At 37.8% G+C, this 19,085-nt stretch overlaps 1 pseudogene; it reads right to left on the bottom strand.

Annotated features, from left to right (window-relative positions):
* Positions 1-3,510: 3,510 nt before the first annotated feature.
* LOC117033340 (probable ATP-dependent RNA helicase DDX5) lies at positions 3,511-5,299 on the bottom strand (annotated as a pseudogene).
* Positions 5,300-19,085: the final 13,786 nt, after the last annotated feature.

Raw genomic sequence — 19,085 nt, 5'->3', positions numbered from 1 at the left:
TTTTAAGTTCTGTAGCTTACTCTGCTTTTTTTTTAGTACATATTATGGCCTTATATTATACTCTACTATATATGTATTTGTAGTCTTATTATATTTAGAATGCATAAATATTTATTTATTCTCTATACTCTTAACTAAAGAACCATTAGTACAAGAGATATTTTAATGGCTGTATGCCTATAACAATGCCTGATACTTAGAAGTCACTCAAATACTTATTGAATTAAAAAAAAGAAAATGTTGGTCTCTGGTCAAGATGGTGGAATAGGTAAATGCTGTACTTGCATCCTTTCATGACCACATCAAAATTACAACTAAACTACAGAACAACCATCATTTAGAATTACCTGAAGTCTTGCTGAACCAAAGTCATACAATTATGGACATGTAAGAAGACACCTTGAAACTAGCAAGAGGGGTAGAGAAATTGAAGGAGCTGGCCTCATACCCATGTGTGGCATTTAAAAATTGGGAGGGATATCTCAGCTCCAGTAGCCACCAGGATGAGCAAGGGATTCCAGGCCCACACCAGGCTCCCCAACCTAGAGTTCCAGTGCCAGGAAGAGAAGTCCTCACAACAGTTGACTGTGAAAACCAGTGGAGATTGTGGCTGAGGGAGAGGGAAGGTTACTAGAGTCTCAGGGGTTCCCTTTAAAAGGTCAACACACATGGACTTATTCCCTGATGGACTCACTCACTTTGAGCTCTAGCACTGCTGCAGAAAAAGATAAATGCCATATGATTTCACTTATGAGTATATTGGAACAAAAGAAACAAACAAAACAGAAACAAACTGGTAGATACAGAGAACATTTTGATGGTTGTCAGCTGGGAGGTGGGTTGGGTAAAAAAGGGGGAGCGATTAAGAAGTACAAACTGATAGTTATAAAATAGTCATGGGGATGCAGAGTATAGCATAGCAAAAGGAATATAATCAATAATATTGTAATAACTATCTATGGTTATTGCATGTATGGTGTCAGATGGGTCTAAATTTATAGGGGTTACTACTTCATAAGTTATATATAAATATCTAAACACTATGTTGTATACCTAAAATGAATAGAATATTGGATTCAACTGTAATTGAAAAGTAAAACAATTATTAAACAAAGAAAATATTTTAAAACATGATAGAGTGCTTATCATTCTTCATTATGTATTATTTATAACTATTCCTAGTAATTCTTGTACATTTTTTTTCTCTAACTTTAGAATCAACTTCTCTATTTTTAAAAACCCTATTGATATATTATTGGGCTCTTTATAATTCATAAATTAATTTAGAGAAATATGACATCTCTATAGCATTAAATCTTTCCATCCTAAAACCCATATGACTTTCCATTTCTTCAATTTTTTTTTATAGACTAAAGTTTCACATAGAATTTGCACACTTTTTGTTTCTGTTGTAAATAGATTTTGTAACCATTAGTTATTTTCCTCTCAAACACAGTAGAAATTCATTTCTTATTTTTCTAACTGTTTAATGAGAATATTTCAGTGGGGATAAGTAGAAGGATCTGTCTGCTTAGGGACCGAGGGTGACAGTAGCTCAGCCATCTTCAACACACGGTCTCCAAGGTTTCTCTGTTGGGTATCTCAGTTAGATGGAAAGTGAATAAAGACAAATGTATGTCTCAGTTAGTGGTTATTTAAATATGGGAAGGGCTGTTGACTTTCGAACATTAATTTTGTGCCCAACAAACTTAACATCTACATTTTATTCAGTTGATTTCTATATTTGCAATTACTGTGTTAGTTATAAGGAGTGATTATTTTCTCTCTTCCTTTTTAGCTTTTATTCTTTTTATTTCACACTTTCTAATTGTTTAGGGTAGTATATGCAGAATTATGTGAAATAATAGAGAACAATTATAAAACTAGGAAAAAATTGATTAAAAAGAAGCAGAAGAAAACTTTTGGGGGGCTGTGGTTACAAAAGTATATACATTTGTCAAACATCAAATTTTAAATTTTAACGTGAGCATTTGATCATATGGACTCATAGATTCTTTCTCATCTGCATTGATTAAGAAAAGAATAGTGATGATATTGAAAATCTTTACTTATTCCTATTTACAATAGAAAAATTTTTATTGTTTCTCCGTTAAACATGATGCTTTGTTTTGAAATAAATACATTTCATTATCTTAAGGAAATATTTATTTATTCCTATTTAATAAGAGTACATGCTGAATTTTATTAAATATATTTTCAACATTGCTATAGACTAAACTATGTATTCTCCAAATTTCCTGGAAATTGGAGATGGGACCTTTGGGATTAATTAGGTTTAGATGAGGATGGGATTAGTGCTCTTCTAAGAAGAAATACCAGAGAACTTGCTCTCAATCCCCTCCCACCCCTGTCTGCCATGTGAGAACACAGGGAGAAAGTGACAGGCCAGGAGGAGAACCCTCACCCAATATCGACCATGCTGGCACCTTGATCTTGGATTTCTAGCTTCCAGAACTGTGAGAAAATAAACTGTTGTTTAAGCCATCCAGTCTATGGTATTTTGTTATAGCAGCTCAAGCTGACTAAGACAAACATCTCTAAAGCTAATTATTTGACTTTCACCCTGTGATCAATTAATTCAATATATTCAAATATTTCCCCCAAATGAACTATCCTTGAATGCTTTGTATGAGGCCCATTGTGCCACAGCATGTCATGCTTTAAATATGCTGCTGTATTCCATTTTCCAGTATTTCATTTTGTGTTTCTACATTTAAACTCCTTAACAAGATTTGCATTTTTCTTTTTGTGCTGTTTTTGTCACATTTTAGTATCTAATATTATGCTAAAAAATTCCTTTGCAGCTCTCATTGAGTCTTCTGTATTAATCTATTTAATTTTATAACTTCTTTGTGGTCAATTTTTATACTTTAATATTTTTTCTCAGAAATATCTACTACATAGGAGTTTGAGGTTTATTTGAATAAAGTTGCATTAAGTAGTATCATAAGTGTTTTCTTTACATCTTTTACTCCCCGTTTTAAATTTTGAATGTACTTGCTTCCCATTCTCTTATTGAATTTATTAAATCTGTAATTCTGCATGATCATAATTAATTATTTTAGCACTATTTTTCTAACTTCTTCATTTGGATGACTTGTCATTTATTTTTATACTTTCTTGATTAATGTGAAGTTTTTTTTTCAGTCTTTAAATATTTTTTTATCGGACGGCTATGCATTGCCTTCATTTACTATATTTCAAATAACTGTACATTTAGTTTTGTAAAAACACTGCCTGCATTTTCTAATAATTTTTTTAAAAACCCTAAAACCTGTTTCAGGAATATAGAGGAATATCCAACTTAATTAGTGAAAAATTACACTATAATTACTGCTGCACTGCAGTCATTTCTGATTTCCCATGTTTCTCAAATAACTATCTTGTCTGATAACACACAATAAAAAGAATAACTATGAAAAACAGAACTTAACATATACTTCTAAGGTCTTACTGAGAATGAATATTCTGTTGGCATTCGATAACCATTCACAGACACAGCTGCGGTAGCTTCATACTGTTGTGCTTATTTGGGATATTACTTCCTTATTGCTGAGTGCTGTCATAACCATTCTGGTAAGTACCTGTTGGATTGCCATTCCTAAAATGGGTCTGTAATCCAGGAGACACAAAATTACTTCCAAAGCTCCCTTTGATGTAATTTGCAGCACTACAAACACCATTCTGGGTTTTGCCTCTAAATCTCTCTTCAGCAGACTAGAGTAACTTCTGTCATACTTTTTCCTGTCTCTAAAGGTATTAAATCCACCCCTTTTGCTTGCAGAGTATCTGTCCTGAGGGTCATCCTTCATGTCTCCTCTTCCCCTGAAACGACCTGAAACTCTGTCTTCCACCAACTGAAGCAACTTGGGATTAATTGCTTGATTAGCTTCACGAAGCACAGAAATAAGGTTGCTCACTTGCTTTATGTTATTAGGTGTAAAGAAAGTGTATGCTGTGCTTGTTTTTGTACTGCAGGCAGTTCTTCCAATTCGACGAATATAATCCTCTGAGGAGTTAAGGTAGTCATAATTGATGACAAATTTCATATCTTTCACATCTAGCCCTCTGGAGGCCATATCTGTAGCAATCAGAATAGGAGGTTTTCCATGTTTGAATTCATTTAGAACCCAGTCACGTTCCTGTTGACTCTTGTCACCATGGATACCCATGGCAGGCCACTCACCTCTCCTCATTTTTCTAGTAAATTCATTACATCTTTTGGTTTCAGCAAAAACAATGGTTTTATTCTCCTTCTCACTCATGATCTCTTTCATTAGACAAATAAGTTTTTTCATTCTTTTTCTCCATCATGACACACATCCACAATCTATAGAATGCTGTGGTTTGTGCTCAGTTCTAGTGCACCAATGTTTATATGAGTACCGTCTTCCAGGAAATCTTCACCAAGCTGTCTTACTGCTTTAGGCTAAGTCGCACTCCACATTAGGGTTTGTCTGTCAGGTCTTATCTGATGCACAATCTTCCTTATTTGGGGTTCGAAGCCCATATCAAGCATTGTATCTGCTTCATCAAGGACAAGGTAAATGGTTCTTCTCGGATTTGTTTTCCCACATTCTGAAAAGTCAATCAGTCTTCCAGGTCTTGCAATACAGATTGCCACACCTCTCTCCAAATCACATATTTGTGGTCCCTTGGGAGCACCGCCATAGATGCAAGTAGACTTCAATTGACAGTATTCAGCAGCTACTTGCTGCACTTGTTGGACCAGTTCCCAAGTTGGTGCCAGCACCAAGCAAATAGGCCCATCACTCTCTCTAGGAATGGCTGATGATTGGTGTGGACAATGGCAGGCAGCAAATAGGACAATGTTTTCTGAATCCCATCTATGCTACTCCAACCATATCCAAACCACTTAGAGCAATTGGCCATCCCTGATCTTGACTAGCACTGTGTTCAGTAAAGTTCTGTCTTGCAATTATATCCATGACGTTTTTGTGGAAATTAGCTTCATAAAAACTCAGAACTGTCTTTGGGCAGTTGTGACCTCTAACCTGTAATTTCAGTGTTTCCTCTGTATGTCTCTACCTCTTGGACTGTGCGCCTCTCCAGGTCAGGGTGTTCTTGATAAAAATTCTTCTCAAATTTGGGCAGCTAATCAAGATTCCATTTCTTTTAAACTAATTTCTCCCCAGGGTTTCCAAACTTCTTTTCTGGTAGGGGCCCTGCCCTACTTCCTCCAAATCGAGGTGCATCAAACCCTTGATCCGCCGAGGTCTTGGTCACTGGAATAGCTCGACATGGCATCAATGATTTTGATTGCGGTTGGCGGGGAATGTAGTGGAGAGACTGGGGTGCAATGAGTCACTGGAGGTGGCTTCTGAGACAGCAAAGCCTTGCAGGGGCAGCAGTAGAGGAGGGACAGGTGACAAGAGCCACAGCTGCTCGGCAAGAGACCGGTGGAAATGAATGAGGTTGTGAAGACTTAAGTCTATGAAATTTGCTGTGAGAACAGAATTAGCAATATCTCATTGGTTTTGATATGTAGCATTTTATTGTTAATTTACATCTATTTTTTGATTTCAAATTTTGATTTACTCTTTGACCTCAGAGTTCTTTAAGAGTTTTTCCCCCCAGTTTCCAAGTGGCATATTGTTCTCTTTTGTTTCTTATTCTGTTATTCTCTAGTTTTACTGAATTGCAACAACTCTTTTTTTCCAAATTTGGTTGCCTCCTGATGTACTGGGAGTTAGGACTTCAACATACAAATTTTGGGGAGACACAATTCAACTTTTAACACTTCTCTTTCAGCTTTGTTGTTTGTGCTGCTTCCCATTGAGCCTTTGTTTCTGATACTTTTGTTTTTCTTTCCAATTTTCCCCCTGAGCTCTGCCCTCATTTTTTATCTTACTTAATTGTCTCCTTATTTCTTTCTTAAGCTCCTTTATTTCTCCTTTCAGCTCTTGTTTTAAAAAGATAGTATTTCCTTAATATTTTTGTGCTTTTGGTCATAATTTCATTTACAACATGGTGATATTTTTCATGTATGTTCTTCATTTACATTTCTTTTGTTTCTCTTCTACTATTTTATAATATTTTTGTGTAGCTCTACTGCTGGTTAATTATTATTATTACTCATCTTTATATGGGTTAATGTCTTCCTGGAACGACTATTAGGAGGTTCGTGTGGGCGACAACTAAGTCAGTGTTTTGATTTAATTGATAGTTTTGCGGTCAATTTCATGTGGCATTTGGATTGGTGTTGTGTGTTTAGCTTTTGCTTTTCTTATTAAGTAGAAATTATCAGCTGCAAAGCATGACATTTCCATTTTTGTTCCATGCTGCCTAACCGTTTGCTTCTTGTATATATGATATATATTTCTGTCTCCACGTTCAGCCCTGTATTCTTTTCTTTCTTTTTTCTTTTTTTCTTTTTTTTCTTTTGATGTAAAGCACATCTATGGAAGTTCCCATAACTAGACCTCACAATCTGACCCCCTTGGTCTAAATTAGGGTGTGGTGCTTCTTTCCTGCTAAGTGTAGAGAAGTCTTCCCTCTACTAGTTCTTTCTTGGAATTGCAGAAACTTTCTCTATACTTTGTACTCTTTAGGATTCTAAGCAAATAGAGCTTTCAACCTATTGGAGTAAATTTTCCATATTCCTCACGTCTATCTTAGCACATCAAAGGGTATAATGAAATGGAGTGTGGAACTGTATCTTATATATCATATTAACATACTCCAATGGTTCTGAAACTTTTATTTGCATAATAATACTTATGAAATTAGATTACATCTTATAATAAATGGAATCATGCAATTGCCGTCAGTATTGTGATATGGTTGTCATTGCTTGATGCATGCATGAATTTGGACATAGTTGTTCATAGTGTCACTTCTGTAGCATTATGTACATTGTTGTTGTTCTGTGCATTGAATTTAATTGACATGTAAACTGTCATCAAAAAGAATACACTCTGTGGTGGCTGGTTGGGTCAGTTGGTTAGAGCGTAGTGCTCCTAACACCTATGTCGCCGGTTCGATTCCATATGGGCCAGTGAGCTGCGCCCTCCACAACTAGATTGAAAACAACGACTTGACTTGGAGCTAATGGGTCCTGGAAAAACACACTGTTCCCCAATATTCCCCAATGAAAATTAAAAAAAAAAAGAATACACTCTGACTTGGCACTGAAACAGAATGTTATTAAGAACACAGAAAGGTATGGAAACAGTATATTAGGGCATACATTTGATATTAGTAAGTCAAGTACTCCTTATTGTAAGGATAGCTGCATTTTAATATTTTCTTATAAAGCAACAACTAAATGCTTTATAGGGCCTTAAAAAATGCTATCCAGAAGCAGATGAGACTCTGTTACGTTTTATTATTAAGATATATACAAAAAGATTGCCTATTACGGACTAAGGAGTGCAACTGAAGGCAGGAGAAATTGCTTCAAAATAGATGAAAACAATTTCTAACTAGGGAGAGGTTGTGTGACCCACTTGAGCTTTGCGTAGGATTATCATTAAGGCATTAAATATCAATTTGTTAGAAGCTTCCTGCTGTCACATTTGATAGCATAATTTTACTCTACTAGACAGTTAAAGAGCTTCCATCCATCATGAGTCTCTCTCTCTCTCTCTCTCTCTCTCTCTCTCTCTTTCTGTTTCTCTTTGTCTCTGTTTCTCTCTCTTGTTTGAAATATAAGCTCTTTCTCTTTTTATCTAGGCTAAGACATATTCTTCATTCCTCTTATATGGGTCATGACCCTTTCTCTAGAAAAGGTATATATTACATGCTTTACCTACCAAATTATCTTTCTTCTTCCTTCCTTAAAATTTTCCTTTGTCTTGATTACTTTTCTTTGGCTATATGTCCTGCTCTGAGGTTTCCAAATGTTATTGCTAATGTGTAATTATAGAGGATTATCATTAAAATACAATGTAATCAACTATGTAAACAAGCAGAGAAATATTAGAATTCCACCAACCCATCCTCCATTTATGTTCCAGGATTTCGGCATTATCTTAAGGTAGAATAATTGGAACGCTTGTCTGCATGTAGATTTTGCTTTTATGTTTTGCAGTTTTTCTAGATAGTTGTTTTCGAATATCCCTGTTAATTACCATATGTCTCTTGCTTGTGTACTTTTGGCACCTATAAACATGTGTATCATATTTTATCTTACGGAAATAGTTCAACACAATGAGATCCACAGAAGGAGATCACCTTGACCCCAGAAAAGCTAGAGTGTGTCTTTGAGATTTTGTGTTTATGTAAACCTAGGTCAAAACAAAATACTTTGAGATGAATTTAAGGTCTTTTACTGTTCTTTCCTGTGGAGTCTCTTTGTCTTTTTTGAATTCACCTAGGGTCATAAAGGCAGTCCACATTACAGGAGAGTTTGGAGTGTTGTCAAGGTTGTTAAAGCTTCCCACAGCTCATTTTGGTTGTATTTCCTAGGTATTTATCATCATTCCCATCCATGTGAAGTTTCTCTTCTGAGTCTGGCATTGTCTTTTCTTTATTCCACTCAAGTCTTCACAAAACACATCTGCCTTTGTAGTATCTGGGATGTCAGCCTAAACTGACAATAGTGTGGAATCTGTATAAAATGGCTCAGCCATTTGTCTTGTAGACGTCCTTTCAAAACGACTCTACAGGCGGAAAGTGAAGCAGACCTACAAAGTGTCCCCGCCTTTCACCCCTTCATTTTAGTCATGTAGTACAGATAAGACCTTTTTATATTTTAGAAGTTGGGTTTGCATAAATATGCATCACATTTAAGTTCCTTTCTTTTCACTTCTTCATCTATTTTCTGTACCAACAATTCATTACCTGCCCTTTCATCATGAAGACAAATTTGCATTTTGAGACTCACATAAGAATAGTTATAGGGTCCATTACACAGATGGAAACATGCTTTCAGGGTATTAGGGCTCCTCGTTCTTTATCTCTGGGCACAGAAAAACCCTTCCCATTGGTAGTGCTCTGCTCTACACTGCATCCCTTTTCACACATCCTCTTCCATTTTTCTCCCTTTCATTAAGTGGATAAGAAAAATGAAACTCCTAGGTACATTTAAATGTACATAAGAAAGCTCTGTATAGATGAACATTCTACATATTTGTAACAAAAAAATAATAGAAAGTAAATCAGGAGAATATTTTGAAGTTTGTTGAAGGTGTTTTTACTCTTACAGCCTAGAATAGGTACAAATTTATATGCCTCACTGAACTTTCTAAAATTACATAAACATTTTATGTATCAACACACCTCAGTCTCTCAGCTACAGTATTGTATTCAAAAGTAAACTAGTGACATGAAAATTTCAAGTCTCCCTGACCTTAATGGAAGGTGCCAGTTAATAGGACATCGTGACTGACTCTAGTACCAATGAAATAAAATAAACAAAATAGAGCCGACTATAAAAATAGTTTAGAGGTTTGATTTATTTTAAACTTTAAAATACTTGTTATTTATTCTTAGGAAACCAGTTTCAATTTCAATGTATATACAGCACAGTAAGATGACACAATGGAATACAATGTGAGAAAAACAAAAAAATACCAATTCAATAAAACACCCAGGGAAATAACTAAATGGAAGTCAAGCAACATACGACGGGAGCTGGGTATGTTGTAAATCAGAAGTGGTTCCAACACTCTACGAAAGTCAAAATGAAAGACCTGTCATTTGAGAGATTTGAGGGGACTGAGAGAGGAGGACTGGCCTTGTAGAAAGGAAGACAAATATTTTTAAAGGACTAAGGATTAAGGCCTTACACCAGAGCAACAATAAACTCAAAGGTTTTGAGTGGGTCTTTACAAGACAAGGGATGACTCATAGCAAAAAGGTTGCTTTCATGATGGCATTTTTTTCCTATAAAGAGAGAAAAGAAAATACAGATTATTTAAGGATATTCTCAAAAGTTTTTGACAATCATTGGTTCTCCACTCAAATTTTAAGAGTAAAGTAGGTGAAGTCAACCGAGACAGTACATAGGAGGCTCCTGAGTTCTCCTTCCCCCACACATGCACCAAATGTATAGCAACACCTGGAAAAGGGGATCTAAATAATAGCTGAGTGACTCCTCAGAGGACATATCAGATGAATGAGAAAATACCCTCATTGAAATGGGTCGGAAAGGTCACCAACCCCACCCCAACTGAGTGCCATATAATCAGGAGGGACCGCAATCATACATGCTCCCTGAGGAGCAAAGGGTTTAGACCCCACATCTAGTGCCCTAACTTTTACGACTCCCACTGGAGGGACAGGATCCCAAAACACCTAGCCAATGGAGCTTGTGTCTACAAGACCCACAAGACTATAGTAAACAAAAAAGCATTCTTAAGGGGTGCACAAGTACTCGCTGTGGCTGTCCCCCAAGGGCTCAGCACAGGAGGAGCTGGTAAATCACCCATCTCCTGGTCTTTCCCTAAGAGAGGTTTATCTACATACTTTTATTTCAGCCATAAAAAAACATCTTGCCATTTGTGACAATATGGATGGAACTTGAAGGTATTATGCTAAGTGAAATAAGTCAGACATAGAAAGACAAATACCATATCTTCTCACTTATATGTGAAATCTAAAAAAAAAAAAAAGTAAAATAAATAAATTAATAGATACAGAGAACATGTTGGTGCTGGCCAGAGGTGAGGGGTGGAGTGGGTAAAATGGGTGAAGGAAGGTGGTAAAAGGTACAAACTTCCTGTTATAAAATAAATAAGTCCTGGGAAATGTAATGGATAGCATGGTGACTATAAGTAACACACTATACGTATATTTGAAAGTTGCTAAGATAGTAGATTTTGAAAGTTCTTATCATGAGAAAAAAATTGTAACTATGCGTGGTGATGGGCGTGAACAAGACTTATTGTGGTGATCATTTGGCAACATACACAAATATCGAATCATTATGTTATTCACCTGAAACTAACATAATGTTATATGTTAACTATATCTAAAAAAAAAAAAAAAAAAAAAAAAAAAAAGCTGTTGCCTGAGTGTCAGGCTTCTAATTTAGCAAACAACAAGGAGGTGGCTGTGATCCCCAGAGACTGGAGAAGCTAGTGAACACCTCTCCTGCCGTCTCCCCCCAGCCTGCTCCAGTAATAAAACCAAGTCACCAGTGTCTCCTTGGAAGGAGCTTGTACACACATCAGGTGCCCCAGCTTTTATGGCTGCCTCCTGAGGGATGGGCCTGCAGATTGCCCAGCTCTAAGAGCCAATGGGGTTTGCATTCGTAAGTCCCACAGTACTGTGGCAAACAAAGAAGCAGTTCTTAATAGGTGCAGGAGCAGCTGCCCCCCTGCAGCTGTACACTTGGGCCCAGCACAGAGGGAGCAAGCAAAAACGCCCATCTTCCTGTTTCTCCCTGAAAGGAACTTAACTATGTACTATCCTAGCAGCTGTCTGAAGGTGCAGATTCTAACCAGCCTGGATCTAGGCTCTGACTGCAATCCTCTCCTTTGGGACATTGACAGGTCTCGGTCCCTCAACTCCAGGGAACCACTAAGAACAAAGAAGAAGGCTTGGACAATCACATAGGTCTGAGAGACAACTAGGCGCTCAGGCCAGGCTGATCAACAAGGTTCATCTCCTACATGAGACCATGATGTCAACACTAGGAAAGGAGGCTGTTTTGTCTAATGCACAGAAACCAACACAGAGAGTCAAGGACAAAGAAAAAATAGGAATAGGTTCCAAACAAACAAACAAACAAACAAAAAAAAACAAGATAAAACTCCAGAAACAGATCTTAATAAAATGGAAATAAGTGATTCACCTGATAAAGAATTCTAAATAATGGTGACAAAGATGCTTACCTGAGGTCAGAAGAGCAATGCATGAACCAATTGAAAATTTCAACACCACCTCCTGGACAGCTGTAGGCACTTACTCAGACATTCCAATCCAAGGACAAGCCTGGAGGCTAGAGGGAACGATAGCCCACTGGGCATTTACCAAATGGGGGAGAGAAGTCGTTTGGGAACTATTCCTCTCTTACATCCCTGGAGTGAATAATTCTAAGGTGAATTCTAAATGATTCCTCAGAGGTACCCAAGTGGATGAAGACCCAGCTGCCCATAGTAGTGAAAAGTTTGATACTACACCCTTGGATTATTTTTCCTTCCTTCTTTGTCCTTTAGTTCTAGCCTTGGAATCATTTCCACAAATAAACTATCTACATGCAAGAGCTCGTCTTAGACTTGACATATTGGGGAAATCTAGACTAAGACAATCTCTACCTTTGAGTGCCTTTACCCATTTTTTAAAAAAAGGAATTTCAGACATTGATTGATTTAACTACTTATTCTGTTTATAAGGCCAATCGAACTGCAGAGTCAACATTTAGAGATATGCTATTAGTAAGAACTCAGCATTGACCTCTCCCCTTAGCTATGGTCCATTAGAGAAACTATCCAAATGATATTAATGCAACTGTGAGCACTGGAGCACTTAGTCTTGGCAGAATCTGAAAGCGCAAGATGCGCTTCCTTAGAAGCACCTGGAGCACAGGCAGGAGAGTTAGTAGAAGAGTCAAGAAATAAAGCTGATGTGAGGTTGAAAAGAAACTGATCTCAACAGGGAACCACATACTCCCTCAATTTTTAAAAGCAAAAAATCCATTTATTTGTCTTAAAAAAAATTTCATATCCTAAGCCCTGAGTAATTTATGCAATTATAATATTCTACATCCTAAATGAGATTGCACAGCCCCTCATCCAAGAGAAACAAGCCTTGGAATAATTTTACTCTGAAGTCCCTAAATAACATAAAATTCAATTCACAGAATCACATTATTACTGGGAGAATCGATAATTTTTCCAACAAATGAGTTTAACAAAAAGATTTAATTTAATCTCCAAGTTTATGAGGGTGATTCTTGCTTGTTTTTTGGTAACGATTACCATACTTATTTCAGGTTAACTGCATGAGAAATATCATCTGAGCTGTTCCTAATGATTGATTTCTGTAATAAAAAAATTCCTGTACACCCCATTCCTTGGAAGATATTAAAGAACTTTGCCAGCATTAGTCAAAGTCCCACAATTTGTACCATGAAATGCTCAGAGCAGTCAGCTCTGGATCCCCACGAGAACACACAGTTCGTACAAACCCCGACTCTACAGTAGGCACAGACAAGGCAGGATTTCTCATAGGACCTTCTCGCGTCTCCTTTCCCTTCTTGCAGATCCTCCCATTGCCCAGTGCTCTCGGCTCTCCTTGGCTGTTCTAGTCGACTTCACCTCTCTTCCCGGTCTCCTCCTCTACCTTCTTCCCTCCTCCCCACCCCACCTTCCTATAGTTTTTGCCAGTGCTGCATCTGTCTCTTCTCAAGTGCTATTGTGTGGGAAGGCAATCTGTTTAAACAAGGCACCAATTTCCTCCTTTCAAAAGTGAATTACTAAGGAGAATGTCCAATATCCCAAGGTCAGCATTTTTTAAGGAGACACTGTTCTTTGGCAACAACAACAACAACAACAACAACAACAACAACAACAACCTAAAGTGTCAGAATTCTCTGTGAAGTCTTCTGTTTAGGACTACTCTGTGCGAGTCTGTGGTGTAACCCGTACAAAATGCACTTATATTTTTGTCAGTCTATTTCTTGTTTAAGAAGCTATAAATGTGTACAGGGGCCCCAGGGAAGTTGCTGATCATGAGGTTATAGATAGCAGAGCTGACACTTTCTATCACTTACTTTTTGACACCACAGCCTGTGGCTGTGGAAGAAAAGTGGCTGCAATTTGCAATCCCTCTTTTTTTTTCCTTTGCTAAACATTAACCAAATCAAACGCTCTCAGAGCAGAAATAAGAAAGCAAGCTCCAGGTCTCAAATATTGGGAAGATAAACCTATTCAACTTATTTGACTTGATAACTGTCTGACATTACTAAGAGCAAACAATCATTTTTCCTCCTAACAGGTATGAAGACTTGACATTTTGGTACTGAATTGAATTTCTGTTTCTTTTGGTAGAGATTTCCTGCTCGTGCTTAGAACTGGTCGGTGGCTTGGCAATCTCCAAATCACTTTTATTACTATAAAAATATACAATCGTATTTATTTTAAAATAACTCTTTCAGAAAAAAAAACATCTGCTTGTTTTTCGTTCATCTTGGAATCAAAGATGTGAGGTATAAAAGAGACTCTCAAAAAGTCTTAATCAGCCCCATGTATTACAGCCAGGAAGACAGAGATCCAGCAAATCCTGTGATCCAGCTCCCTTGAGGTCACGTAGCTAGATGTGGACCCAAATGAGAGCGTAGTGTTTGTACAGGTCTCTGGAAGCTTAATGACATCTCCTTGCAAACATGCTTGGAGAGAACTCTTCTTGGTAAGAACTCTTAGTAGAAGAAATGAGAACATTTTACTAGCTGTCCATCCATCAGTGAAAGTCCTTGACAATTGCATGTTCTCCTTAACTCTTATCTTTAAACCACGTCTATGCCCCTATAAAATCTCTTATTTAGGTCTTTTACTGGGACATTAGAGCAGTAAGAATTGGCTTTTAGATTGTGAGGTGCCCTCTATGGCCTCGTTCATTTCTTCACATCATGAAAATTTATGGAGAACTACATGTGTTGGGAGCTGTACCAGGATGTGTGGACAGAGACCTAATGAAATAATCATCATTGCTTTCAAGGTGCTGCAAATTCATAGGGATTATCTGCATGTAAATTAATAATTTTAATTCCGTGGGGTAAGTGCTATAAGAAAGATGTTTACTCGTGCCATGAGAATCACACTTTTCTCTCTAGTGGGGCTTCTCTACCTTTCTCATTCTAAGTAGCTGTCTTTGTTAGGACATAGAACTCTATTTAAAGTTACTCAGCAAAAACCAACCAGATTAACTTCTAAGGACATAGAGTTTTTTAAGGGCTAGAGGACTATGTTTTCAACTAGATAATCGTTAAAGTCCTTTCATGATATATTAATAAAATGCTTTGGTTTTGTGAGTCCAGGATTTAGGTCCTATTCCTGCCTTCTAACTAACATAATATGTAAAAACTGCTAGTTTCTTTCCCTTCCTTTGGTTTAAATTGTCCCACACTGTCAAAAAAAAAAAAATCTTGCATAAACAATTTCAGAACGTAAATTATTAAAAGCTGAAAAATGTTAGAACCAAAATAATAGCCGAATCTCACTTTCAATGAGACACTAAGTAGCAGCAATTTAAATTCAAGTATCCTTAAATGATTACGTATCTCCATCTAGTATTTTACTCCAAATATGCAAAGTATTTTGCTATTAGAATATCTTGAAACATAAAATATGATGCAAATAGGTCTAATATGAAACTTATTTGAAAATCTCAATAGATATTGAAAAGAATCTAACTTTTACCTATATTTTTGAGGGGAAAACATGATAGAAACTAAAAATAAATATGTAATTTCAACATGATTTCTAAAATATCTTAGTGGTTACACATTAGAAGTATGTCTATAAAAATTAGGAACAAGAAAATTATACATATCATCACCATTACTAAGGAATTATGGTTAATTACTAGACGTTATGGTTAATTCAATAGACATGATATAAAAACAAGGTATAAGTGCTTTTCCTTTGTAGCATTCACTACTCTTGCAGTTAAATAATAAATTGTATAGCCACTTGTTTCTCCCTTGCTAAAATATGAGCTGTATAAGAATGTCGACAAAAAAACATCCGGCCTAAGAGAAAGCTTATAAGAGTTTATTTGAGCCAAACTGAGGATAATTGCCAGGAAACAAAGTCTCAACGGATTGAGGCAGTGCTCTGGAAAATGGCCGTTTTGCAACTTATTTTATACATTAGAATCAAAGAAGGAAGGTTCATGAAATCCATTGGTTGTAGATTAAGAGGGTGGGAGAAAGCAAAGCGGGGAAATCTCTGGGATTGGATAAAAAGCAAAATGGAGAGACACATACTTCTTTTACATTAGTTTACATTAGGATAGTTAATAGCATTTTACAGCACATAGAGATGGTATTTGGGAAACAAGATAACAATGAGAGATTTTGTAGTTTCCTGCTCTGGTGTTGTGGGTTGTGCCCCCTGGGGGGGGGGTCCAGATAAAGGGATTACTCTGACATTCCAAAGGGTATGTTATCTTAGATGCAAAAAGACAACAGACAGTCTCACTTAAAGTAAAGATTGACCTTTGTCAAGGAAGCTACAGGCCAAGGATGTGACTTCCCGTCATGGTCCACCTTAGTTAGGAATTTTTATGTTCACGCCATCCTATGTGGCTATTTTCAGTCTCCTGAGCTTGTGAGGTTTGACCTGTGGCCCCTTTTCTGTCCACAAGAACTAGATCTGTATTTATAAAGATTATTTATTTATTTATTTATTTAATTTTTTTAAAATTAGTTTCAGATGTACAAAACAATGTACTAGTTAGACATGTCACCCCTCACAAAGTGATAAACACCCCTCCCCCAATCTATTGACCCTCTGACATCGTATATATCTGTGGGGACAGAGCAGCAGAGAGCAGTTTCCAGGCTCTCGGCCTCACGTGGAAAGATGCTGGATCGGGTAGTAGATGGCCATCAGCTGTGACTGGATGGCCATCAGCTGTGGCTAGTTGGCCGTCAGCTGTAACCATTGAGCCATTGGCCACTAATATAACTGCCGCTGCTACGCTGGGGAGTCGAGGAGAGTCGAGGGAAGTCAGAGAGTCGGTCGGTTGGCAGAAAAGCAGACAGCAGGTCGCACGTCGTGTGAATCCAGCCTCCAGTGAGACTATAGCAGTATGACTTCCCTACCTATGGCTCCGTTGGTGTTCCTTTTTGGCCTCGCCGTATCCTGCGTTCTTGTGTGGGGAGCGGGAGCTGAGACCCCGCGTGACTCCCTGCGTGACAATATCTATTACAATTCTATTGACTCTATTCCCTATGCTATACTCCATATCCCGTGACTATATATATATATATATATATTAAATTATAGTTGACATACAATATTATTCAACTTCAGCTTCAAGTGTACAGTGCAGCGGTCAAGCATCTACACCATTCAGGAAGTGATCTCCCTAAAAAGACACGTTCCCATCTGACACCCTATAAGATATATAGATTATTTATAAAAATATCCCCGGTGTCCAGAAAAATATCTTTTACAAGAAAATATTCAATAGATATTTACTGGATGAATGAAGCAGAATTTCAGGGCAGCTGGGTCAGGACGTCAGCAAATCTCCTCAAAAGGCAATTGCTTCCATGCTCTGGAAATCTATCAAAGAGATACCACAATTTAAGAAATATTTGTGCTTGAAAACTGAAGATTTTTTAAGATTAGTGGGAGCCTAAAGTTTTCTTTTCTGCCTCTACTCCCATCCTTCCCCCAGCTTGTCTGACATGGATGACAGGCTATGACAATGAACAGTTTTGCTGCCTTGGTCATATTGGCGTAGCTGATGTGGAGAAGTGGGCCATGCCCAGACAGCAATGTCAGTGAAAATGACAATCTCAGCAGTGGACCAGGGGTGACAGCCAATGAGTCCACTAGCCTGAGCTTGTGATTGGAAGGAGAATAATATTAGCTGAGACTACACACATTCACCACAAGACCAGAGAGGGCCTGAACCCTCCACACACTCTTGGCCAACACTGAGGCTGTACATACCGAAGAGCCCAGGGGAAAGAAAAATTGGGAGAATTGAAAACAGCTTCTTATATTTTGTACAAGTGGAAATCCAAGAAAGCTCATTTCCCACTAAATTTTCCCGAAATCAGGTCTTAGATCTGTGCACACATGTGCAATAAGGACATTTTATCACCTGCACTCAATTCCTTCCCACTTGGCCTGGTGAGACCAAAAGGCAGAGGGCAAGAAAAGGCGGGTTTGCCCCCTGATCTGCCCAGACCAGCTGCTGCCCATGGCCACAGAGAAGGATACGAGAGGCAGAGAGCTGGCCATTCTGAATGCACACAGGGAAGGGGGATATGAGAGAGCTATTGCCACAGAATTGACCTCAATGCCTTGGAAATGCTACACCTCCTGGTGTAGCATCAAACGAGGGCTCAAACCTGACTGTTCAGAAGACGCCGCCTCCCCATGGAGGTGAAGAGAGGAGAGGTGGGAGCAGCCTTCCTCTTGAATCATCCTTAGTACAAGAAGTGAGAAGAGGACTGGGGAGAGACATAGAGGCCACTTCTGAGAAAAGCAGCCCATTTAGGGCATTTCACAGTCCCGGCACTGTGTCATTAGGGCCATCGTGTCCTTTGGTGAACATTGTATTACCTGATCCATAACCTTGTCTAGTCAATGTCACTGACCCTCAGTCCAGATGGAAAGAGGATTCTTGAGTGAATTCTTACCTAGTGTCGGGCGTTGGGTAAAGGGAAGTCATGCCCTCTACTGACCCATTTTTTAAAATGTAGGGAGTGATTCCAAAGACTTTAAACTACTGAAGTGCTCCTGTTAGTCATCCCAGGTGGATGTGATGAAGCAGAGACAAGAACTAAGGAAGCAGGATCTCCCTGATTCTCCATTGATATCCCCTCACAGGGACACGGCCACAATCCTGGGACTACAGTATTCCCTGTAAAGGATTTGGAATTAAGTAGAGAAAGAATAAAACACAGGGGTTATGTTGGCCTCAATGGGGAAGACGCAGAAGTGATATTTAGATATTGCCCATCTCCCTCTTTACTCCACCCTGAGGATGACTCCTGAATAAAGGTTCACTCTAGAAGCCTTTGGGATCATAACTTTAGGGAAGGGAGCCTTCCAGGAGGTTAAAAGGTCAACTGTATGGAAATGTCTGCTTATTTCAGTTCTTGTACTCTACACTGTTAATTATGTATTTTCTCACAATATAGAACTCTAGTTATTTTTCTTTCAACACTTAAGATACTATGCTATTATCTTCTCTGCCTTGGAAGTTCCCCCATGCCTTCAAACAGATGTTTTTGTAACTTTATCTGGCTTTTCTAATGTTTTTTTTTTTTTTTTTTTTTGTCAGGGGCATTGGTTTATGGCAAGCTATTCCACCATAGCTGCAAGTCAAAGTCTCTACTCTTATTAGAAATGTATATACTTTAATAACTAGCATTATGAATTCCCTGAATCACGATTAGCTTTGAAAAGTTA

This window comes from Rhinolophus ferrumequinum, chromosome 13, assembly GCF_004115265.2.
Source record: "Rhinolophus ferrumequinum isolate MPI-CBG mRhiFer1 chromosome 13, mRhiFer1_v1.p, whole genome shotgun sequence".
NCBI classification, from domain to species: Eukaryota; Metazoa; Chordata; class Mammalia; order Chiroptera; family Rhinolophidae; genus Rhinolophus; species Rhinolophus ferrumequinum.
This window is presented reverse-complemented; position numbering and strand designations above follow the sequence as displayed.